This window comes from Onychomys torridus, chromosome 7 (genome assembly GCF_903995425.1).
Source record: "Onychomys torridus chromosome 7, mOncTor1.1, whole genome shotgun sequence".
NCBI classification, from domain to species: domain Eukaryota; kingdom Metazoa; phylum Chordata; class Mammalia; order Rodentia; family Cricetidae; genus Onychomys; species Onychomys torridus.
In genome coordinates this window covers 64,070,769-64,096,764 of record NC_050449.1, presented here as the reverse complement: position 1 = coordinate 64,096,764, position 25,996 = coordinate 64,070,769, and the positions used below count along the sequence as shown (strand labels likewise).

The window sequence follows — 25,996 nt, the reverse complement described above, 5'->3', positions numbered from 1 at the left end:
AGGGCTGGGCAGTGCTGATGTCTGAACCAGGCCCAGTGAGTGGGTGGATGAGCTTATCACAGAGTACGTTCTTGGCCTTTTTCTTTCAGTCACCAGGCTGGCTTCAGGTTGCCTACCTTCCTTAGGCTCCTAAAGAGCTGGGATTACAAGTGGGTGTTCCTGTGCCTGCCTGTGTGCTATTAAATATAATAAAATCTATTCACTTCTGCAAGGGGTACCATTATTCAGTATTGTTTTAAATGGCCAATGTATCACATTAGAAAATCATTGATAGGTGAAAGAGTTGTATGAAGTTCAAGACGGAGGAGAGTTTTGTTTTTGAGACAGGGTCTCAACTATGTTCTCTATAGCCCAGGCTGGCCTAGAGCTTGTTATGTAGCTAAGTCTGATCCTTCTCCTTAGACTTCCAGGTCTTGGTATTACCAACATAAGCCATAGCATTGGGCAAGCAACAGACTTTCAAGTGTGATTATATAAAAAGTTTTACTGCTGCAGTTTCAGAGTCCACATTGCAGCTGTCCTCTGTTAAACTACCCTGTCCCTACACTTACCTGAGAAAAGTTATTAAAAACACGGCTTCCTTTTTATAGTAAATACTTAACATGGAACTGGATTTTCTCTCTTTTTCTTTCCTTCCTTCCTTTATTTATTTTTATGTATACAACATTCTGTCTGCATATATACCTGCATGCCAGGAGAGGGCGCCAGATCTCATTATAAATGGTTGTGAGCCACCATGTAGTTGCTAGGAATTGAACTCAGGACCTCTGGAAGAGCAGTCAGTGCTCTTAACCACTGAGCCATCTCTCCAGCCCCCGGATTTTCTTATAATTTAACCAGCACAACCTATCAAGACTAAAGCAGATATAGGAGCTGGCTTTCTGCTGTGAAGCTAGACATTAAGAGATTCATAAAAATGTATGGCATTTCTTTCTCATTATTTTGGAAACATAAGTGTTAGTTTTTTAGTGTATAATACTATTACTTTTACAAATGTACTCAGTTTTACTTTCAAGTGTGTAATTAGTAGATAAAAGCTATATATCAAAATTGGGGTTCTTAGGGTATGAAGAACTTAAGAAGCCAAAAAGCTGAGAACTGCTGCTGTTCCAGAGAATTTAACCGGTTGTAAACATCTTTAAAAATCTCTTTATTAGGCCAGACAGTGATGGCGCTTCTTTGATCCCAGCACTTGGGAGGCAGAGGCAGGTGGATCTCCGTGAGTTCCAGGTCAGTCTGGTCTACAAAGCAAGTTCCAGGACAGCTAGGGCTGTTACTCAGAGAAACCCTATCTTGAAAAAACAAACAAGCTGGGCAGTGGTGGCGCACGCCTGTAATCCTAGCACTCTGGGAAGCAGAGCCAGGAGGATCTCTTTGAGTTCGAGGCCAGCCTGGGTTACCAAGTGAGTTCCAGGAAAGGCGCAAAGCTACACAGGGAAACCCTGTCTCGAAAAAAAACCAAAAAAAAAAAAAAAGAAAGAAAGAAAAAAAAACAAACTTTTTTTTGGTTTGTTTGTTATTGGGTTGTTTTGTTTTGTTTTGTTTTGTTTTGTTTTGTTTTGTTTTGTTTTGGGTCGGAGCTGAGGACCAAACACAGGGCCTTGCGCAAGTGCTCTACCCACAAACAAACATTTTGCTACACTTATTTATTTGTGTGTGTACCAGTGCATACACATGCAACATGGCATATGTGTGGAGGAAGAACCATGGTATCAGTTCTCCTGTGTAGGTCCTGAGGATTGAACTTAGGTCATCAGGGTCAGCAGCAAGCACCTCTACCTGCTGAGCTGTCCTGTGGGCTCTTTTTGTTTTGTTTTTGTTTTTTGGAGACAGGGTTTCTCTGTAGCTTTGGAGCCTTTCCTGGATCTCACTCTGTAGACCAAGCTGGCCTCAAACTCACAGAGATGAGTACTGGGATTAAAGGCATGCGTCACCACCGCCTGGCTATGTCTTTTGGTTTTTTATGGTAAATGAAGGTATGCTTTCTTCATCTATTTTTTTCTTAGTATAGTTCATATGTGGGTGGGTGGGGCAGGGCTTGGAACCCCTGGGCCTCTTTCCAACATGCTAGGCAGGTGTAACACCACCAAACTATACCACTTTCATTGCAATTTCAGTTATTTACAGTAGAACTCAGCAAATACCGTTTGAATGCCAACTCTGTTCTTTCTAAGCTTTGGGGTGGAAAATAAAATCTATAGATGATTATGGAAATTATCTAGAGAGAGAATTTGAAGTTAGTTTTGTGATTTTATCTGGTTAAAATTATGAAAACTCTTGAGAATTCGAAGTGGATAGCGCAGGTCTCTTGGATAAGGGAGCAGCTGAGCACAGACATAAAGGGAGGGGGTGAGGGAATGAGAGTTCCCGTGCCTGGATGCTGGAGTAGGGAGTAGTCAGTTCCTCCTGGAACCCTTTGGTCCGGGTGGAGTGGGAGCCTGGGGACAGAGTCCTTAGCCACGTTCTCTCTCTAAGAGTTTCTGTCAGTTGGATGACTTATTTTGCCATCTCTTGCTTTTCGTTGTGAAATGTTAAGAGTATTTGAAATGAAGAAATGTGAATCATTTACTTTGTTTAAACAGAAGGAACTCTTTTTTTTTTTTTTTTGAGTGCTGGGATTAAAGGTATGTGCCACCATTGCAGCTCAAAATGAACTTTTGATAAATGTGATTAAGTTAGATTACATGATTCTTGGCTTTCTTTGCCAATCTTAGTGGTAAAATAATGTTTAAATATGTAAGCAAATACACTTTTTACATTTAGAGAGTAGATTGATTTTACAAAAAGTAATAGCTAAATTCCTTTTTTTTTTTTTTTTTTTAAGATTTATTTAGTATACAGAAGAGGGCACCAGATTTCATTACAGATGGTTGTGAGCCACCATGTGGTTGCTGGGAATTGAACTCAGGACCTCTGCTTTAACCTCTGAGCCATCTCTCCAGCCCGCTAAATTCTTTAATACAGAATAGTGTTTATTTAATGAAAAAAACGTATAAAATATTTAATTAGAGAATGTAAAACATGCTTATTATCATGTATTTGATGACATTTTCTATGAAGTTACATTTACTTTTAAAGTTTCTTTCTTTCTTTTTTTTTTTTTTGAGACAGGGTTTCTCTGTGTAGCTTTGTACCTTTCCTGGGACTCACTTGGTAGCCCAGGCTGGCCTCGAACTCACAGAGATCTGCCTGGCTCTGCCTCCTGAGTGCTGGGATTAAAGGCATGTGCCACCACTGCCTGGCTAAAATTTCTTTTATTACTGTGTGTGTGTATATGATTCCTGTGAGCATATCACAGAGCACATGTAAAAAGGATAACTTTGGAGAACTGAGTCTTCCACCGTGTGATCCAGGGACAGAACTCAGTCCATTGGCTTTCAGTGAGCACCTTCACCCTGGGCTGTCATACAGGAAAGCTCTGCTTTCCTTCATTATTGGAACAAACCACGGTTTTATCATAAAATGCAAGATAGAGTATGATCCATTGTATGTAGGAAAATTAATGGCTTGAAACAGGATCTGACAGTGCAGCAAGATGCTCATCTCCTCAGAGACACATGAGAAGGAAGACAAGCTACAGAGCAGAACTGCCATTATGGGCGTGACTGAGCAGAATGGCAAGTATAATCTACGTGGTTCAAATTACTGTTTTATTCACATAGTTAAATTCTCCTTTTTGTGTGTAATGTATGTCCAGTAGTATTCTCTCCAGTCCAGTTTTCAGTATTCTGTCAGAGCGAGCCCCAGTTCTTTGTTAGAATTTTTCATTCTTTAGAACATATTCTCTAATTTCAATTACATACTTTGACTGACCTAAACCATATATGTAAAACACAAACAAATTTTATATAAACAGAACTTAAGGAGTAGTTTTTCTCCCCAAATTATATACTACATTATTGAGGGGAAGGGAGTTGTTTGTCTTTTGAGATAGGGTCTCACTATGTAGCCCTAACTTGCTAGAACTACATAGACCAGATTAGCCTTGAACTCACAGTTGATTTGCCTGCCTCTGTCTCCCAAGTACTGGGCTTAAAGGGGGCTGTACCACCATTCCCTGTGTGGATCCTGCATTCTCAAGACCATGACCATGCTTTTTAATTAGTTTTCTGGCTTTTATTTATTCCAACCTTGTTTGGGGCTTTACCACCCCAAAGACCCCCCCCCCCCCAGGTTTTTCTGTATAACAGCCCTGGCTGGCCTGGAACAGAGATCCTCCTGCCTCTGTCTCATGAGTGCTGGGATTAAAGGGGTGTGCCACCATGCCAGTTTTTTTTTTTTTTTTAATGGCAAATTTTCTATTTATTTGTTTTGGGGGGAGGGATATGGTTTTCCTGTTGTAGTCCCAGCTCTCCTGGAACTCACTCTGTAGACCAGGCTAGCCTCAAGCTCAGAGATATGCCTGCCTTTGCCTCCCAAACACTAGAACTAAAGGTGTGTACCACCAGGCCCTGCTGGTTTTTGCCTTTTCTTAAGCAGGGTTTTGAGTTTCACCACTTGAGTAAGGTAGACTAGCTTGAGGTAGGTATAACACGAATCTTAAAAGGTCTTACAACAAAAAACCCGGAGCCAAATATTGGGGTGAAAGCTGAAAGATCGGAGAAGTAAAACAAGCCAGCCACAAGTCCCTTTTTTTTTTTTGGTTTTTCAAGACATGGTTTCTCTGTGTAGCTTTGCACCTTTCTTGGATCTCGCTCTGTAGACCAGGCTGGCCTCGAACTCACAAAGATCCGCCTGGCTCTGCCTTCAAGTGCTGGGATTAAAGGCGTGCGCCACTGCCACCACCCAGCTCAACCACAAGTTCTTAGCGGTATGAATTTCTCAGTCTAAAGAGTGAGTTCCTGTTTCCTCTGCCTTGTATACCTTTCTCCACCCTGCCGTCACTTCCTGGGATTAAAGATGTGTGCACCACTGCCTGGATATGTTTCCAGTGTGGCTTTGAACTCACAGAGATCTGTCTTTGAACTCTCCTTCTCAAATGATAGGATTAAGGGTGTTTGCCACCACTGTCTGGCCTGCTTGTCAATTGAGTGGCTGGCTCTGTCCTCTGATCCTCAAGGCAAGCTTTGTTGGGGTACACGATAGATCACCACAGGTAGGTGTACCTAGAGAACTGAAAAAGAGGAAGAGCTGGAGGAAAGAAGGGTGTGGACCGATGCTTCGATGATTTCTAAAGTGATTTGGACTTTAAAAACAGCAGTGCTTTAGCTCTCCTGTACATATATTATTTTAATATTTACATCTGTCTTTTGAGGTAAATATTTTTATTTTCAGATGAAGAACTTTAGATAGAGAACTTGGCAAGATGTGTCATAGTGGTGGTCTCCAGGGTTTAAGTCAGTAGCACTTGAGTCACCAAGTCAGAAACCTCACTTTTGGGAATTCATTGTTTTCATATTGCTTTCTAAGGAATCAGGTGTGTTTTTATTTCTCATGGGCATGGCCTTTCTCCAGCAAGGGTTCGATGACTCTTTGGGTGGTAACTAGGAGGAACTTAATTTTTGTGTACTTTTCTATATGTGCTAGCTTCTTTACAATGGGCTTTAAAAATCAGCTGAACTGATAACAATACCAGTTACACACCTTACAGGTCAGTGAGGTTTGGCAAATGTATACATCCATATAATGAGCTGACAGTTGGGTAAAATAGCCCACCACCCTGGAAAGTTCCTTTGTATTCCCTTTTTCTCAGTCATCTCCATCCCCAGACAGCCTCCATCCCCAGACAGCCTCCATCCCCAGACAGCCTCCATCTCTAGACAGCCTCCATCTCTAGACAGCCTCCATCTCTAGACAGTCTCCATCCCCAGACAATTGCAAATGCTATAGAAAATAAGTTGGTTGTTCGAATAGTGAACACCCAGAGTCTATAATTAATTTGCTAGGTTTTTTTCTTCAAATTTCTAGTCATCTGTTCCTCTAACCGTCAGTCAAACCTTTTAATCACCTTTTTTTTTCTAAAAAAAGTATTAGCTTTATTCATTTTACGTTTGTCTTCCCTGTATGTATGTATGTGCACCATGTGTGTGCTTCTGACCTTGGGTCCCCCAGAACTGGAATCAGTGTGAGCAGCCAGTGTTGGTGCTAGGAATTGAACCCAGGTCCTCTGTAAAAGCAACAAGTGCTCTTAACCACTGACCTGTCTCTCTAGTCCCTTTTAGTAACTTCTTATTTAATTATTTAGAAACAAGTCCTTGAACTTGGAATCCTTCTGCTTCCACCTCCTTGAGTGTTGGGATTACAGGCATGTATTGCTATGTCCAGCTAACATTTGATTAAAGTTAAGTTGACAGGCCTTGGGCTTGAGGTCAATCTAGATAGAGCTCCTGCTTAGCATATACAAGGCCCTGAGTTTAATCCCCAGTACTACAGTGAACAGAAAGAAAACAAATTACAGGCATCTGTGCATTTTATTTCCCATATTACAGTTTCTAGCTGGGGGTGGTGTACATACTTGTGATACTAGGATTGGAAAATTGAAGCCTGAAAAATACAAGTTTGTGGCTAGCCTGGGCTGCAGAGCAGAACTTTGAAATAAACAAACAACCCACCACACAAAAAGAACACAAGTTCATTTCATTAACCACAGTTGAATATCTGTTTACATTTATTTGCCTTTAAACTTTACTTGCAGGGAAATTCATCTTTTTTAAGAATTGTCTCTTACGTCACTATACTGTCCAGTAAGTGATAGTAGATCACAGAGTGCCTGTTACTCCAAAAAGTGAAACAAAGGAGTGTTTCTTCACAAATCTCCCTGGTATTTAGCTCAGTCTGCCTGGAATATGCAGTGTGAATAAAGGAGAGGTTTCACGAGGGGTTTGCCCCAGTCTGAATTACTCAAACACCCTAGCCCCAAGTGGCCAGAACTGTAGTTTCAAGTGCTTAGGTTGAGCTCATGCATTCTCTTTAGATGGAGTCACACAGATACTGTATGTCTCCTTCCTCTCAGTGGAGGTGCTGAGGTTCAGAACCTGTGTTGTTGTACATCAGCATCTCATTGTATCTATGCTCTGTCTAAAATTGACCATGAATAAAACTGAACATTTGCCGGGCGGTGGTGGCGCACGCCTGTAATCCCAGCACTCGGGGGGCAGAGGCAGGTGGATCTCTGTGAGTTTGAGACCAGCCTGGGCTACAGAGCTAGTCCAGGACAGGCTCCAAAGCTACAGAGAAACCCTGTCTCAAAAAAGCCAAAACAAACAAACAAACAAAAAACTGTGAACATCCATATGCAAACCTTTTTGTACATGTTTTTAGACCTTGGCATGGAGTTACTGGATGGCATATTAGATGCCTGTATAACTATTAGGAGCTTCTTCAGAGTGTGACATTTGATTATACTGCTTCTTGGTGGTTGGCTCTTTTTACTTTTAGCCTATGATTGTATAGAGGGAGCTTACTGTATTTTTTAAAAAAGATTTATTTATTTATTATGTATACAATGTTCTGCCTGCATATATGGCTGCAGGCTAGAAGAGGGCACCAGATCTCATTACAGATGGTTGTGAGTCACCATGTGGTTGCTGGGTATTGAACTCAGGACCTTTGGAAGAGCAGTCAGTACTCTTAGCTGCTGAGCCATCTCTCCAGCCCCCACTGTAGTTTTAATTTATATTTTTCTGGTAATTTAGTGATACTGAGCATTTTTCAAGTATTTACCAGCCTTTTATTTATTTATTTATTTTTGAGAATCATCTGTTTAGGGTTTTTTACCCATTTTTTAGTTACCATGAAGTGTTAAGAGTTTTTCATGCATGTTTTTATGGTGCAGCTGTTAGGATAAATTTTGTGTTTGGTGGGATGCAGATAGTGAGACTCATTTTTTCCCATATTGTTCTCTAGTTGTTTTACCACTGTTTGTTGGAAAAATTATTCTTTCCTGTTATCTTGTCATTCTTGATGGAATCATGATGGTATTGATAAGTACTTCTAGGTTCTCTGCTGTTTCTCTTTGCTGGGGATGGAGCCAGGGCTTTGGGCATGCTAGACAGCCACTGAAGCACAGGTCAAGTTACCTGGCACCCTTGCCTGTGTAAGCTGTTGAGAGTGCCTGTCAGCTGCTTACTTCCTGTTTGTCCCCACTGTTTGGCACGGGGTTCATCCCCTTTCTCCTGCTGCTTTCCATTGGTTACAATGGATTTTAACTCCATTGATGATTGATTTTAATTTTATTTGTCTTATTTTCCATTTGGTTTATTTTATACCATTTTAACTTTATCACAGTCTGTCTGCCTACAAAGAATAATGGACGGTTACTTCATGTATAATAATGTAAGTAATTTCTGCTACTCTGGAGGTTGGAGCATGAGGATCATAAGTTTGAGGATGCAACTTAGGAGATACTGTGTGAAAATGAAAAATAAAAATAAAGAAGACCGGGTGTACCCTGGTAGAGGCCAGCCTGTCACTTTGGAGGCCCTTTGGTACAAGAGCTGCCAAAGTGAGGTAGAAGGAACATTAGGAATAATGTGTCTGACTGGACCTTGTGCTAGCATCTGCCTCTCACTGTGACTTAGGGAGGGTTTCTCTCTGTGAGGTAACATAAATAATCCTGTGTATGTTCTATGAGGGAAATGCTAGCCATGTTCATGTTTTCCTATCCTTTTATAAGTGACAAGATGGTGGTGATTTATAGAGACCTTTAAATTTGGTTAAGTTCTGTTTGTTTTTTGAGGCAGGGTTTCTCGAACTCACAAAAATCCTCCTGCTTCTGCCTACCGAGTGCAGGGATTAAAGGCTATTTTTAATTTTATTTTATGTTTTCAGATTTCTGTGGTGTCAGAAGATGACTGGGTCTGCCTCTGTCTTTAACCTGTGGCCCTGCCTCCTGCTGAAGGGTGAGAAGGGGCTTAGTGCTAGTCTTAGGTCTTTATCTTGTCTTTCAAATGGTGCAGAGTTCCTTAGGAGGGGCTGGAGAGCTGGCTGGTTTAGTGGTTAGGAGTCCTGCTCTTCTGGAGGACCTCAGTTCAATTCCCAGTACCACATGGCAGCTCACAACTCCAGTTCCAGGGGATCTGACACCCACACATAGACATATGCAGACAAAACACCAGTGCCCATGAAATAAAAAAATACATTTGAAAAGAAAGACCCCGATGAAGTCATCTCCATTTCCCTGCCCCTCAGTAATCGCTGTAGACCAGTAGTTGTGGGAAGCTGAATCACACCTTTGGAGAGTGTGGGTTGTTTGTCAGATAATGTCGTCTTTTTCATTCTTTCAGGTAACTGTTGGTTTTTGCATGTGTTTCACCATTAAGGGGACTTTAGTTCACAGGAAGTAGGCACTTGGGTTTTCTGTTTCACTCCTTCCCCTTCCTTTATTTTATTTTATTTTTTGGAAGGGTAAACCTCCTAAGAAATTCCTTTTCCCAGGGTCACGTGTTTAGACCAAAGCCAGCATGCCCTCAGGGGCTTGAAGATATTCCTACTTGCTAAAAAGAATTCTTGTCTTTGGCCAAAGGGACGTGTGGCTCTCGTTAACGTGACTGTAGTGCCTGTTAGCTAGTCTAGTCTCTAAGCTCCCTCCTCTTCTACTCAGCCCCTATCCTAGGCACAGGCACCTTCCTCCCAGGTACCCTGTTCCCTTATAACCCTGGATGTTTTCCCCGTTGCTTCTCTCTGCTTTCCCAAGAGACTGCCTTGGCAGTTTGGAGTAAACTTTTTTCTCTTTCGCCACAGAGCAGCTATTTTTGGTTTCTCTCTCTCTCTCTCTCTGTCTCTCTCTCTCTCTGTCTCTCTGTCTCTGTCTCTCTGTCTCTCTCTCTGTCTCTCTCTGTCTCTCTCTGTCTCTCTCTGTCTCTCTCTCTCTCTCTCTCTCTCTTTGGTTTTTCAAGACAAGGTTTCTCCGTGTAGTTTTGGTGCCTTTCCTGGAACACACTCTAGACCAGGCTGGCCTGGAACTCAGAGATTCCCCCTGTCTCTGCCTCCCGAGTGCTGTATTTTTGGTTTCTTTACTGTGCCCATTTTACTCAGTTTTGAGACATTGTCTTGCTACTTTGAACTCATCTTGTAGCCCAGGCTGATCTTGAATTTGTGGCAATCCTCAGTCTGCACTCTCCTAAGTGCTGGGATTACAAGTATGTGCCATCCGGGCTGACTTTCTTTTTTTCTGACGGGAAGCCTTTCCTTGTATACCCTCACCTTAAGGACTAGACCAATTTCCAGGGCTGTTTGTTTCAGTGTGTAGGTCTGCCTTAACACCTGCATGCTAACTTTGAATTACTTACTGATAGGCCTCCCTGTCTGCTGGGTTAGAACATAGTAAGGGCTGTTCTTCTTTAATAAACACAGAGTATTCTAGCACATTTAAGGTATTCAGACAGTGTTTATTAAAAAGTGACCTAGGGAGGTGGTGGTACACGCCTTTAATCCCTGCACTTGGGAGGCAGAGGCAGGTGGATCTCTGAGAGTTGAGGCCAGCCTGGTCTAAAGAGCTGGTTCCAGGACAACAACTAGGGCTGTTATACAGAGAAACCCTGTCTCAAAAACAAACAAAACCAAAGTGACCTAAACAACAAAATTGTTTTTATTTTTTTTATTTTTCGAGACAGGGATTCTCTGTGTAGTTTGGTGCCTGTCCTGGATCTTGCTCTGTGGACCAGGCTGGCTCTGCCCTCTGAGTGTTGGGAATAAAAGTGTACACCACCACTGTCTGGCTGAAACTGTATTTATTATCTTAGATTCTATAGGTGAGGTTCAAGATCAAGCAGTTGACTGTTTCTGCTGAGACCCTCTCTCTTTGGTTTCCAGTTAGCAACCTTCTTGCTGTCTTCACATGGTCTTTTTTGTTTATGTGTCTGCACACCCCCCTCCCCATATACATTGTGTTTCTGAATTTCCTCTTGAGAGGACACTTAATTAGATTATATATACTAGGACCCATCCATATGCCCAAACTGAGTATGACTGTGAGCCAGGTGAAGTGGCCCAAGCCTGTGATCCCAGTACCAGGAAACTAAGGTAGAAGGATTGCAAGATCAAGGCTAGCCTGGACTACATAGCCCCAGGCCATCTGTACCTACACTGTGAGACTATTTGAGAAACAAAAATCTCTCAATCTCAGTCTCTTTTTCTCTCCCCTACTTAAAAGAGCAAATGACTTAATTCTCATGTTTTATTTTGGTGACTTAGTTATCTTGGTTACTGCCATTTTGCAAATAATGTTTATTTTTTCATGTCACAAAAGCTAGATAAAACATACATAAACACACTTAAGCATGTGTGTGTGCACTGTATAGTAACTATTTTTAATGCATTATTGTAGAATGTTAGCAAGAAAGTACTTATTTGCAAATTCCCCAGTAATAATTTGAGGTGACATTAAGTCAGTCATTTTCCTGTAATAGTACCATGGATTATACAGAATTTTTTAGTGGAATGGCAGATAATTTTGAAGTTCTCATGGTGGTCCCAGCTCTAGAGTCTTACTTCCCTCTGTTGTAAAACTTATGGAGATATTGGCAGGGAAAACTGCTGTTACTCAGTGGTCCCCTACCTTTTCTAGAGCCTAGCTTTGTGAATAATACCTCCGTGCTCCCTTCCTTTTTTATTTTTAAATTGACTTTGCAATAACTTTACATTTTCATTACAAAGATAGTATAGAGTTCCCTTATCTCCCACACCCAGTTCCAACTTCTTGTTAATCTCCCACCAATTGCATGCTTGGTTCTACAAAGAGAGGACATTGCCACATCTCTACTAGTTACATTTCAGATATTTAAACAGAGTCTCTGGTTTCACAATTTCTCTAGGTCTTTCCTTGCAGATTATGGCAGTATTAAGTACCTGCCATGTGTTTAATTGACTGTATTTGAGTTTGTTTTGTGGAATGTTTTTGTTATGGTTATGGGTTTGGGAAAAGAATGACTCAGCTGAGGAACTCCCTGTTCACTTAGCGCGGTTCCATAGTAGCCATATGGCCATCAGTGGTATTGACTGAACAAGAAAGGAGCTAGCATTTGCCGGCTTTCTCCCCACAGTTACTCACTTGGCCACTTGAGGCTGGTGGGCAAGGGGCTGTTGTCTAACTCCTGGAAGGGAGAGAATGGAAATAATTAGCTTCCTTCTGGAAGAAAGATTTGCTTAAATCAATATGGACTTTCGGGTGTTTGGTTTTACTGGGGGTTTAGAATCCAACACTGCATCACTTGCCTGGTTGCCGCATTGTTCCAGCTTTGCCCTGGGCAGCTCTTTCACATGGGCTCAAAAATTTTTTTAAAGAATCATCTCATATAGTCCATGCTAGCTTTGAACTTAAGTACGTTGGCAAAGATGACTTTGAACTTCTGACCCTCCTACCTCTCCCAAGTACAGGGATTAAAGGAGTGTGAACCTGGGGCTTCATACATTCTGAGTAAGCATGCAACAACTAAGTCAGATCCTAGCTCCAAGGATCAGTCTTTTAAAAAAAATTTTTTTGTATTTTTTTGTCTTCTTTTTAAATGTACATTTATATATGAGCAGTGACATTTGTTTGTGGGTACCTGCAGCGGTCAGAAGAGAGTTTCAGATCCTCTGGTTGTGAGATATCCAATATGGGTGCTGGGAACTGAACTTGAGTCCCCTAGAAGAACAGCAAGTGCTTTCAGTTAGCCACAGAGCCCCTACTCTCTCCAGCACCTACTCAGTCATGTCCTAAGGCATTTCTGTACATTTTGTTGGGGACAAATCAGTGTGGATACTGGCCTCAATGGCTCTTTTTATTTGGCTTCTCAGTTCTGAGCCTAGAAAGTTTGAATCTGGGGCTGGAGAGATGGCTCAGAGGTTAAGAGCACTGCTTGCTCTTCCAAAGGTCCTGAGTTCAATTCCCAGCAACCACATGGTGGCTCACAACCATCTGTAATGAGATCTGGTGCCCTCTTTCTGGTCTGTGAGGATATGTGCAGACAGAACACTGTATACATAATAAATAAATAAATCTTAAAAAAAAAGAAAGGAAGGAAGAAAGGAAGTTTGAGTCTGGTTATTTGCCTGAGCAGTGGAGGGGTTTCAGCATCATGCAATTGTATGATAGTGCTGGGCAGCATCAGTGTGTTGGCTCTTTTGCTAAGGTATAAAAGGTAGCTTTTTGTTTGTTCTGTGACATGCATAGTCTTTCTGGGTAGCCCAGGCTGGCTTTGAACTCATTCTTTTTGCTACAGCTTCCAGAGTTCAAGAAGGCACTTTTTCTTTGTTTTCCTTTGTTCCTTCCCCCTTCCCTCCTTCCCCCTCCCTCCCTTCTTTTTCCCTTCCTTTCTTTTCTTTTTTTCTTTTTTTCTTTTTTTTTTTTTTTCTGAGACAGTCTGCTTAAACTCAGATCTGTCTGCTTCTGCCTCCTGAGTGTTGGGGTTAAAGACTTGTACCACTACACCACAGAAGCTCCAGTTTAGGAAGCAGCTTTTAAGTCACTGTAAAATTTTTAGTTTTCAAAGCTAGAGGGTCAGCAAGATGTCTCTGGGTAAAGAGGCAATTGCTGCCAAGCCTGAGGACCTGTGAATCCAGCATGATGGAAGGCAAGAACTGACTCCTGCAAGCTGTCCTTTGACCTACACACACACACACACACACACACACACACACACACACACACACACAGAGAGAGAGAGAGAGAGAGAGAGAGAGAGAGAGAGACAGAGACAGAGACAGAGACAGAGAACAGAGAGAGAGAGACAGAGACAGAGAAGAGGAGAGAGGAGAGAGAGATAATAAAAATTTAAGTAAAAATTGTCAGAAAACTACAAGGAAGGCATATTTGTGTCATGGGTGAGTAAGGAAAAGTTAAGTCTAAAGTCTTTCTATTTTGTTTTTACTCTAAACTTGTCTTGGTACCAAGGGTAACTGCCCTGGGCAAGCGATAAAGTGGCTCAGATTTTCTAGAGTATCATCATCATTATCAAATAACGGAAGCTCACACTCCTGTGTCCTTCCCCTCTCCTCTTTTCAGCTCTCAGTTTCTCCATCACTGCTTCCTGTAGGATCTAGAAAGCCTTCTTTCTTTCAATTATGTTGAGAATGATGATGAAGTGTATGTTCATTTGTGTATGTGTGTGATTTGTATGTGTAGGGTACATGCACGATGATGTATGTGTAGAGGTCAGAGGGCAACTTTGGAGTCATTTTCTGAGGATCAAGCTTGAAGCCAGAGTTGAAGTAAGTACCCTCACAACAGAATCATTTTACCAAACCTTTCCTTTAAAAAAAAAAAAAAAAAAGTTATTTTTTATGTGCATTGATGTTTTTGCCATGGGTGTCAGGCCGCCTGAAACTGGAGTTACAAACATGTGAGCTGCCATGTGGCTCCTAGGAATTGAACCTGGGTCCTCTGGAAGAGCAGTTAGTGCTCTTAACCCCTGAGCCATCTCTCTAGGGATCTCCCCACCTCCCTCCACTTTTTTTTTTTTTTTTTTTTCCAATTTTTTGAGGCAAAGTTTCTCTGTGTAGCCCTGCCACCCTGGAACTCATTCTGTTGACCAGGCTGGCATTGAACTCATAGATTTGCATGTCTCTGCCTCCCATGCCACCATTGCCTAGCTTTATCTGTAGCTATTATCTGTCTATCTGTCTGTTCATCCGTCCATCCGTCCATCCGTCCGTCCATCCATCCATCCATCCATCCATCCATCCATCTATCTAATTTGTCTATCTTTAAGAGACAGGGTCTTACTTACTATTGTAGCTCAGGCTGTCCTTGAACTCACAGAGATCCACCTGCCTCTGCCTCCTGAGTGCTGGGATTAAAGGCGTGCACCATTGCACCCATCTCACCCCTTCCCTTTTTATGATGGAAGCTCCTTAGAAGTGACTTAGGGGTTAAGGCAGGTGAGGGGTGCAGGATCTCTTCCGTTGCTGTAGTTCCATTTAATGGGAATTGAACATTCTGCCTATTTCCTGTTAGACCTTCAATAAGTAAGTGGACTGGTTTATTGTCGTTCACTCATGTAAAACCTGATTTGAAGTAGCAACTATAGTTTCAAGAAAGGTTTTGGTTAGAATAGCAGTTTTTCTTTGTCATGATAGTTAAAGGAAGAGCTAATGAATTTAAAAAACAGATTTTTTTGTGTGTCTTCTCCTCTTTTGCCATTTTAAAATTCCATACCTAAGTCTTTGCTGGTTTGTCTTAGGTTGTAGGATTTGTACCCACTTTGACCAAGCTGGAAACTTATTTTTTTTTATTTGCTTTTTGATTTTTCTCAAAATGAAATATAGAGAATAAAAATGAACATGCTATTAAGAAATACAGAAGCCCACCTTTTTTTCTAGCTGCCTGGACTGGAAGTGGGTGGAGAGATTATTAGTCATTCTTGCCTGCTAACCCAGGGAAATAGCTAAAACTGTTCTTTGTCTGTTTGTTGTCTGTGAGCTTTTCCCATAGTGTCCTGACTTTCCTTTTAGCTTTCATTCCTTTAGTTATTAGTTATGTCTCCCTAAGTGAGTTAGGCAGCGTGATCCCTCATTCTTTGATAATGATTCCCTCACTGAAGAAACAGAACCAGAAAACCCTCCGCAGTGCAGGATCCTGCCTCCTCTTTGCATTGTTAGACATGCTAGCTACCCTCTGCTTGTTCTCTCATCCTTCCTTTGGTCTCACTTGGACACGCACGGCTCCATGAAGTTGGTACTAGAGTCCCTATTTCTGCATCCTCTGTTCCTTCAAAGTGTGATTTTACCTCATTTTGGCTCATTAAAGTCAGACTCTGTTTGATAGTAAATTGTGAGCTTCTTCGAGTACAGGATTCTTCTCTTCCTTCTCTGTTTTTCTTCAAGATGGGGTTTCTCTGTGTAGCTATGGCTGTCCTGGAACCAACTCTGTAGACCAGGCTGGCATCGAACTCATAGAGATCTGCCTGCCTCTGTCTCTTGAGTAATGGGATTAAAGGTGTGAGCCACCACTGCCAGCTTTTTTTTTTTTTTTTAAACAATATCTTGCCCAACCCACATCTCTAGCACATGGTGGCTTTGTAATTTTCTAAATGAGTGAGCACAGAAACATTTTCATTTTTACTGTGCCTTACTATAATCTTGCTTCACACTGCCTATTTCAAACAGCAGTTTTCCCTTCTGACAAGGAAGCGTTCACTGCTTCAGTTGGCTTGTTCTCTTTGAAGAGCACTGTGTAAATGATCATGGTGGCACATCTGTCGTCTGGGGTAGGATTGGGAGTTTGAGGCCACATACTGAGACCCTGTCATAAAGTATTGTGTGTGTAAACCATACAAAGTATAATTATTTATATTCTGAGATCTTCATCATAATTTAGCAAAACTGGCAATACTTACTCATTTATATTATTAATAAAGAACTTTTTATATTCAAGATGTTAAATGTACAGCTATAAAGACTTAAGACCCTTAGCTCATTGATAGAGCGCTTGCTGAGCATCCCTGAAGCCCTGGGTTCAATACCTAGTACACACACCCACACTACACACAAATCCACACCCACACCCACACCCCACACACAGCCACACACACAGAGGAGCTGACTTAAGATCCTATTTAGCAGTGTGGTTTAATTCTATGTTTACTTCTTGTAGACTGTTATAGGCATGTGAAGTGAGCCATCTTTCTGTATATTATAAAAACATTAAGATGGGCATAGTGGCTTATACCTGTAATGCCAGCATTCAAAAAACAATAACAACAACAGTAATATGTGAAATAACAATTACTTCACGTTTGCTTCTGTTACTTTAAAGTAGAGTAGCCTTCTTCTTGCTGCCTCCCAGTTACCAAAGAACAGTTTGGTTTTAGGAGCTGGAGGGTGAAATGAAAGAAAACTCTGTAGTTGTGTTTAAAGCTTTGGACACTGGCAGACAGTTACTTGAGTGGTGTATGGAAATTGTTTTCCTCACATGTTGTTTTCTGAACTTTCTTTGCCCTCAGTGTTGGGAACTGAAGCCAGGGCCTTAAGTTAGGTAAGCTCTCTACCACGGAGTGAAATCGCCAAGCCTCATTTTTTTAGTTTTACGGCTGCTTTTTTTTTTTTTTTTTTGAGATAGGGTTTTTCTGTAGCCCTAGCTGTCCTGGAACTGTAAATGAGGCTGGCCTCGAACTCAGAGATCTGCCTCTGCCTCCTGAGTGCTGGGATTAATGGCATGCATCATTACCTGGCCTATATTTTAGTTCTTTTTTTGTTTTTTGAGACAGGGTTTCTCTGTGTAGCTTTGAGCCTTTCCTGGAACTCACTCTGTAGACCAGGCTGGCCTCAAATTTACAGAGATCCGCCTGCCTCTGCCTCCCGAGTGCTGGGATTAAAGGCGTGCGCCACCACCGCCCGGCTAACATATCTTTTAAAAAGTATTAATTTAAGGGTTGGGGATTTAGCTCAGTGGTAGAGTGCTTGCCTAGCAAGTGCAAGGCTCTGGGTTCGATCCTCAGCTCAAAAGAAAAAAAAAGTATTAATTTAAAAGCTGTGGACTAGTACTAATACTGAGATTACAGCTTGTATATTGTTGTGCAACAGTTCCTCTGAGATTGAAACATTCCATCCTGCTGGGACGCTCCTTAGGAAGGTAAGCAACTCAATATATTTTCAGGCAGTCCCTAAAACGGAGGGGATTCTCTAGGCCCCTCCCTGCCAGGGTAAACAGTAGAAGCTAAGAGTCCCTCAGACAGCCTGAGTGGCAAAGAAGATTCTTAGAGAAGAAAAGCTGCAAGGACTAGCTGCCTGGAAGAGGGTTAGACCAGAGTCTCCTGTCAGCTGCCTGTAGGCTGAGCAATGGGCTTCAGATTCCCAGCTTTGTGGGGCGGGCCTTGGTGACGCAGCTGTCTTTGAGTCATTTCTGCTCCTGTAAGTGACCCCTCTCCTATATTCCTGTAAGAAACCCCAATAACACTCATTGCTTCACCAAGTTGGACTTTGGTGGTATCAATAATTTGGTCTTTTGTAGGAATCCCTATCTGGTATGAGTAGGGGTGTGTGTGTGTGTGTGTGTGTGTGTGTGTGTGTGTGTGTGTGTGTTCATTCGTTCGTTCTCCAGGAAAAGTTTTGTCACACAATTGTATACCCCAGGATCACATTGAATTCCCCATTAGGTTTTGTGTAGTAGCATAGTTTACATAGTTGACTTAGGTCATATAGGCTCTGTGTCTCTTTTTTGTTTGTTTGTTTCCTTTTTTTTTTTTTTTTTTTAGACATCATTTCTCTGTGAAGTCCTGTTTGTCCTGGAACTCACTCTTTGACCAGGCTGTCCTTGAACTCAAAGATTGACCTGCCTCTGCCTCCTGAGTGCTGGGATTAAAGGTGTTCACGCCCACCTCCCTGCTTTATGTGTCTCTTATTAATTTTGGTAGTTGGATAGTTATTTTACCTGTGTCTGTGGTTTGTTATTGTATGTTTGCTGGCTAGCTGTTTTTGTAAGGAGGACAGTCAGTGATTTGGGTTTGACTGTGGTAGACATACATACTGACTTGTCCTATTTCTAGTTTTTCTCATCCCTCAGTTTTCTGCAAATAAAGTTGCCTGGCTTTTCATTTTCTGCTTTTTTGAAGTATATGACTGATATTTCCAGAACAATATTGTATAGCAGTGAATACACTTCCTCTTTCTGATTTCTTTTGATGAGAAATCATAGGCCTTTCACTATTAATCACTGTTTGCCCCTCCTTTCCTCCATTCTTTCTTCCTTTCTTCCTTTCAAATTATGTTGGACATATAAAAATGGACTTGTGAGCAGGATCTAGCCAGTCCTCAGATTTACTGTGTAAACTTGAAGCTTAAGATCTTAAAGGAAATAGAAGTGATTTTTGTACAGACTTTCTAAAGACATGGGTTATTTTCCTTAGCATATTTGCTGTTAATTACAAAGTAGCATGTGGCTGTGTGTGGTGACATGTACCTTTAATCCCAGCAGTCAGGAGGCAGAAGCAAGCTGATCTCTGTGTTTGAGGGCAGCCTGATCTACATAAAAGTTTCAGGATAGCCAGAGCTACATAGAAAGACCATGTCTCAAGAAACAAACAGTGAAAAGAAAAAAGTAGTGTGTGGTTTGGGTTAATTGCTTAATTCTTTGATAGGAGAGTAAGTCACTTGGTTCCCTACAGTTCTCTTTTATGCTTACTTTTTCTGTTTTGTGGTATGATGGACCCCAACTATAAGATAAATCTATTCCATAGATCCAGAGACCCAAGATTGAATATAGCACAATGGGTAAATATTTAAGATTCATGGACATTGCTACCTAATTTTGGCTAATACAGCTTTTCTTATCCTGGAGATACTCTCTTGCTGTCTTAGTGATTGGTATCACTATTCCCTTAGTTACCCAGGTCAGAAATTCAACTACTATTTATATACCTTTCCTTTTTTCATTAATGCAAAAAGAGGTCATTTGAATACCTACTATGTGTCAATCAACTCTCTCCTTTTTTGGTCTTTTGAGACAGGGTTTCTTTGTGTAACAGCCCTATCTGTGCTGGAACTCACTTTGTGCGCTGAGATTCAAAGTGCGTGCCCCATGCCTGGCTCTCTCTCCTTTTTGTCTTTCTTCCTTTCCAGGTTTATTGAGTACACTGCAAGAGGCTGCTGGCTCAGCAGTAGTAAAAGTACTGCCTGCCATTGAAAAATATTTTTAACCTTTTATTTTATGTTTATGAGTGTTTTTGCCTGTATGTGTATCTGCACCATGTGTGTACAGTGCCTTTGGAGACCAGAAGAGGATTTTGGCTCTCCTGGGACTGGACTTAAAAATCATTAGCTACCGTATGGGTACTAGGAATTGGACATAGGTCCTCTGGAAGAGCAGCCAGTACTCTTAACCACTGAGCCATCTCTCCAGCCTCTGTTTTTGAGACAAAGTCTCACCTCGTAGCCCAGGCTGGCCTCAAATTTGTAATCTCCCTGTCTCTGTCTGAGTGCTAGAATTATAAAGTATGCCACTATACCTAGCCTAGCTTGTTTTTTCCTGCCCTGCCCTTCCATTCCTTCATCTCCCCGAAAAGATGGATGTCTCATGTTGCCCAGGCAACCCCTGAACTCTTGGGATGGAGGAGAACTCCTCCTTCAACCTCATCACTGTAAGTGGCTCATCTTAACCCTACTAGTATGCAGTTTGACAATAAATACATTTTCATTGTTGTCCAGCTGTCTTCCCTCTCTGGAAACTTTTTATCTTTTCCAGCTGAAACTGCTCATTAAACACAAACTCCCATTCTTCCCTTCCCCTGCCTGTCACATTCTCATTCTCCTTTCTCTCTGTGAATTTGACTGGTCTAAGTCCTTCCTGTAAGTGGAATACAAAAGTATTTGTCCTTGTGTGTTGGGCTCATTTGACTTAGCATTGGGTCTTTATTGTTCGTCCGTATTGTAGCATGTTTCATTATTTCCCTTTTAAGACTTGGTGCTATTTATTCCATTGTGTCAACATGTTGTGTATCTGGTCATCTGCTAGATGCTTGGGCTGTTTCTACCAGAACTGAAATTAGTAGATTATATGGTAGTTCTGTGGTTGATCCTTGAGGAAACACCATATCCTTTTCCATGGCTGCCATTCTACAGTCCCACCAACAAATGTTCCAGTTTCTCCACATCCTTGCTAACATTCGTTATCCTAGGTTTGGGGAGTTGCTACCCTAAAGACATTCCCTTTGCATGTCATTGAGCATGTTCTCCTGTGCTTACTGGCTTTAGAGAGATGACTGTCAAGATGATTGTCCAATTTGCAATCAGAATTTGTTGTATTGTAATTCTTATGTGTCCTGGCAATTAGTCCCTTGTCAGATAAGATTTGGAGCAGTTCCTGCCTATTGCATGAGTTACATTTTCACTTTGTTGATAATGTGTGATGTGCCTTGTGTGGGTTTTGTTAAAGGAAATACCTGTATAGAAAATTTGGGGGTGGGGAGGGAGAGAAGACCGAGCTGTCAGACTGAGGTGGAAGTCTGGTTCTGAGTGAAGGACACTAGGCAGGGATTGGGAAATTTAAAGCAGTTGCAGCAAGGTAGCCATGTAAGAAACCTTGTATTTCCCACTTATTATCTTTGCCACCCTCAGTTATTTGGCAGGACACTCAGTGAGGAGGAGTCAGTGAGTGACCTGTGTGGCCTGGGCAGATACAGGGATAGATTTTAGATTTGCAGCTCTTAATCAGTTACTTTTTCCTTGTTTGGAAGGCTGCCATGCACGCACTCCTTGTTGCCATAGAACACTCAGGAAAAGCTCTCCAAAGATAGAGCATTTAACCCGAGATCTCAATGAAGGGCAGAACAAAGGCCCAAGATTGAAAGGCTTGTCACGGGTAAGAAAGAAAGAAGGGCAGTTTGACTGTGATGTTGACTGATAGAAGCTAGTAGGAGCTGGACCCAGAGCATGAGGTCACTCAAGAGTTGGGGTTTTATTTTTGGAACATTTAGAAACCACTGAAAGGTTTCCAGTGAGGGAATGGAATGTGATCTGATTTGTATTCTTAGAGTTCACGCACGCAAGTGGATAGAAAGGACTGTTAGCAATGAGAAAAAACGAGGCCTGTATGGCAGGCAGGGGGCCAGACAGGTTATACTAACTCAGCTAGAGGTGCTTCCTGTGCAGAGGTCACCAGAACTGTGGTGACCCTGATTTTAGAATGACTGTTTCAGTTGTCGTGTCTCCTGTCTATCTTGGTGTGTCCTTGCTTTGTAGAAGTAGTGACCTTTTATTCTGTCTCCAGTTTTGGCCTCTTTTGATCCCTTTTTCACATTGTGCTACTGTATGAGCCATTGGATATGTAAATGCAAGGATGTGAATTTCAGTGTAACCTTTTAAAGGGTTAGAATGTCTTGCCTCTTCCTGTCACCACCTGCATTTCTCCTCTTCTTACTTACCGTTAAAGTGATAGGGCTCCTTCTTCAAGACTTGCCAGTGTCCATCCATCTCTGCCCTGACTTACAGTTCTTTCAGTATTATCTCCTCTGTGTCTTGTGACCTGTATTTGTCTCTACTCCATCTGTTAATTCTTTGTGTGTCAGTGCTGGGCAGTTCTTGTGGATTTTGGCTCATGGAATGTGGCTATGCTCACCAGTGTCTTCTGAGTCCTTTCAACCTTGTCAAAGTAGACTTTCTAGAATGGGTGATTTCAACAAGTGCAGTTTTTGTGTTGTGTAATTTTATCCTAGAGGGTTTTGATGCTACCCTGTTTCTGTGCTATAAAAACAACACTCTGGGGCCTTAGAGAGACAGCTTTCGTGGTTAAGAGTACTTGTTCTTGCAAAGGACTCAGGTTCAGTTCCCAGCACCCACATGGTGTATCACAACCATCCATAACTCTAGTTCCAAGGGATCTGATACCTTCATTTGACCCCTGCAGGCATCTGTCAGACTTGGCAGTGCACATGTGTGCATGTGGGCTGTGGTGGTTTGAATACGAATGGCTCCTGCCAGGCGGTAGTGGTGCACGCCTTTAATCCCAGCACTCGGGAGGCAGAGGCAGGCGGATCTCTGTGAGTTCGAGGCCAGCCTGGGCTACAGAGTAAGATCCAGGACAGCCAGGGCTACACAGAGAAACCCTGTCTCAAAAAAACGACAACGACAACAACAAAACAAAACAAAAACAACAACAACAAAAGAATGGCTCCTATAGGCTCACAGACTCATTCAAATCTTGGTCATGAGGGAGTGGCGATGCTTGACAGGGATTAGGAGATTGTAGGTGTGGCCTTTTGGAGGAAATGTGTCACTGGAGGTGGGCTTTCGAGTTTCAAATGTTCCAGCCAGCCCAGAGTCTCACTTCCTGCTGCTTGCCAATCGAGGTATATAGACCGTTCAGCTACCTCTCCAGCACCATGTCTGTCTGCACAACAACATGATGATAATGGACTAAACCTCTGAACTGTAAGTCAGTGGCTGTGGTCATGTTGTCCCTTCACATCAATAGAACACTGACTAAGATACAGTCCAAATATCCATAGGTGTAAAATTCTGTAAATTGAATGAATGAATGAATGAATGAATGAATGAAAAGAAAATAGCACTCTTAGAGTAATTGAGTTGCCTGTGATGATTTATATATTACGTCTTGATTCCTATGGTCAAGGATCCAAATGAATCTTTTGATAATAGCTATATTGTCTTTTTAGGGGAGGTTGCCAAGATCATTGATCTGTTTTATGCTTTCATTTTTAGCCTAACCAAAAGAAAAATAATTTGACACAGCTTGGTATGCTCACTCACACTTTAACCCCAGTCAGGAAGATAGCAAGTCTAGGGCCAGCTTTAGCTACATGGTAAGACTTTGCCAAAAAGATAAATAAACAAGCTGCATTTAATAGCATTTTTCTGAGTGTCATTTCTTTTTTGCTGTTAGGGGTTGCAAAATAGTTATTTGCTAATACATTTATCAAGGTTCTCACCACCCTTTTCATTACTGAATGTATTGTTAGATCCTTAGATTTCTATCAGAAATCTCTCTATAAACTTAATTCTAAGCACTTTGAAAATATAGTTAAGAGTTCAGGGTGATGCCTTTGGGGAAATGTTTCTTGCTAATACAGTTTTGATGTCTGGGAACAGCTAAGTGAGCAGCTGTCTCCAAGTGTCAGCAGTGGTAGTGACGGCCTTGGACAGTAAGAGTGGTTCGGTCTATCAGACAATTGATTTCATATACTCAAACTACCAAATTCTAAAGTAACTGCCTGAGTTCAGAAGAGAATTAAACATTTCAAATATCACCCCAAGTAAATAATGTCCTTGAAACATAATTATTTTCACTTGTATAAAACAATTTTTAAAAGCATTAGTGTATCTAGTTTATTTTCTGATTATCTCTGGAATTTTTATAGAAAAATGTCAGTCAGATCTCTGGGCCTAAAAAAAAAATCTTGTTTAATAGCTATGTAAAATTATCTTTATGGCTGGGGTGTGCTCAATTGATAGAGTGCCTGTCTATTGTCCCCAGAACCCTGGATTTGACCCTAGGCACTGCTGCATAAACCAGGTGTGGTGGCACAGTGGACTTGGGATGTGGAGACAAGGTCAGAAGTTCAAGGTTGTCCTTATACATAGTGAGATTGTGGCCAGCCTGGGATAAGTACCTGAGACTCTAAAATAAAATAAAAGTCAGTTGCTTGTGGTAGCTCACTCCTTTAATTCCCGCACTCCAGAGGCAGACAGTAGATAGATCTCTGAGTTCAATGCCAGCCTGGCCTACACAGCTAGTTCCAGGACAGCCAGGGCTACACAGAGAAACCTGACTCAGAAATCCAAGCCAAACCAAACCAACCAAGCAAACAAAAAAGGCCGAGCATGGTGGCATGTATTTGTAATTCTAGTGTTGGGTAGGCAGAGATCAATAGGAGGGCTTGCTGGCCAGCCAACCTAACCTACTCTGTGAATTCCCGGGCCTATCGAGAAAAACTTTCTCAAAAAACTAGGTGGGAGGCTCCTGAGGGATTCTAACCTCCACATGCATACAGAAATGCACACACAACCCAACACACACACACACATACACACACACACACACACACACAAAAGCATGTAGTGCTGGTATTTCTGCCTCACAGACTTAGTCCTTTTCCTTAGTTCAAAATAGAGCATGAATTTGTAGTAAGAATCTCTGAGTTAATACGAGATGTTAATTGTACATTTTACATTTGTATGACAATTTAGGAAGCAGTTACTGCTGTAAAGGCAAAGCATTCCAGACACCCCACCCTACCCTACCCCACCCCTCCGCACTCTCCTCCATCTACTACATTTTGGTTTGGTTTGGTGTTTTGGTTTTCTTTGGTTTGAGACAGGGCTTTCCCATGTAGCTCCAGCTGCCTTGGAACTCACCATGTATTTGAGGTTTGCCTCGTTTGAACTCTCAGACATCTTCTTGCCTCTGTCTTGCAAAGGTGCTGAGATTAAAGACATAGGCCACGTGCCTTGCCTTCGGGACCAAATTGATTAAAACCTGAGCAGATTTAACCATAAAGACTTCATTGTTTTGGCTTTGGGGCATAAAGTGAAGGGAAAAGACAAAGACTGTCTTCTTCGAGGTGCAGATTTCTAGAAGAATCTCAGGCATTTTAAAAGATACAGCTCAAGTTTTCTGTTATTTATGGGGTCTGCAAGTATCTGGTGCCCAGGGGTCTTCGTAGTTTTCTTTGGACTTTTTACTGTTTGAGATCCAGTGTTGCTGGTTTCCTCATAATTAGAGGTTGAACAAAAGCTCATTGAGATATCCAGTGTTGGTGGTTTCTGTAGAATGACAGAGTTGAACAGCTAATACCATAGTCAATTTCAGACACAGTTCTCAAGAAAAAGAAGCCGCAGGGCAGTGGTGGCAAATACCTTTAATCCTAGTTTAATCCTAGCGTTGGGGAGGCCGGACAGGTAGATCTCGGTGAGTTCAAGGCCAGTCTGGTCTACAGAGCAAGATCCGGGACAGGCACCAAAACTACACAGACAAACCCTGTCTTGGGGGGAAAGAAAAGAAGCTCTGTCTCTCACAGTCTAATTCTTTGTTTGTTTGTTTGTTTGTTTGTTTTTTGTTTTTGTTTTTCGAGAGGGTTTCTCTGTAGCTTTGGAGCCTGTCCTGGAACTCGCTTTGGAGACCAGGCTGGCCTCGAACTCACAGAGATCCACCTGCCTCTGCCTCCCGAGTGCCGGGATTATAGGCGTGCGCCACCGCCGCCCGGCCACAGTCTAATTCTTATTGTTGGTTTTAAAATAATAAGTGGCGCTGTTACCATTGGAGAAAGGTCACAAGGCATGACAAAATCCAGTATCAGAGCTTTATTGGGGGGTGGGGTGGGGATAGGGGACAGACAGAAGACAGTGACCAGGCCGGTGGAAGACACGTGCAGAAGAGAGGGAGGAGTCTGTGTCCTCCGGCTTTTTAAGGATTTCCCTGAATATGCTCATGTGGGCTTATGGAGCTAAGCCACGCATGCGCAGATTGCATGACCACGCGTACTCGCGCAGCACACAGATGACGTAAGACCCTTTGCCTTTAGGTACTAAACTGTGCATATGTGTTCATATAGCTGGAGGGGTGGCAGAATCCCAACACATCATCTGCAGCCTTAGGTAACCACTAATCTAATTTTTACCTCTAGGG

The 25,996-nt window shown here is 42.0% G+C and overlaps 1 protein-coding gene across 6 annotated transcripts in view; it reads left to right on the top strand.

The window, feature by feature from the left end:
• Nucleotides 1-25,996, top strand: part of Rnf111 (ring finger protein 111) — a 79,012-nt gene that overhangs the window by 8,800 nt on the left and 44,216 nt on the right. The window contains exon 2 of one of the 6 annotated variants that reach the window (XM_036192745.1): nucleotides 8,770-8,840. The exons of the other annotated variants lie outside the window; for them this stretch is intronic. The gene's annotated coding sequence lies outside the window, so the exon portion shown is untranslated. The remainder of the gene's footprint in view (nucleotides 1-8,769; nucleotides 8,841-25,996) is intronic. 6 annotated transcript variants of the gene reach the window in all.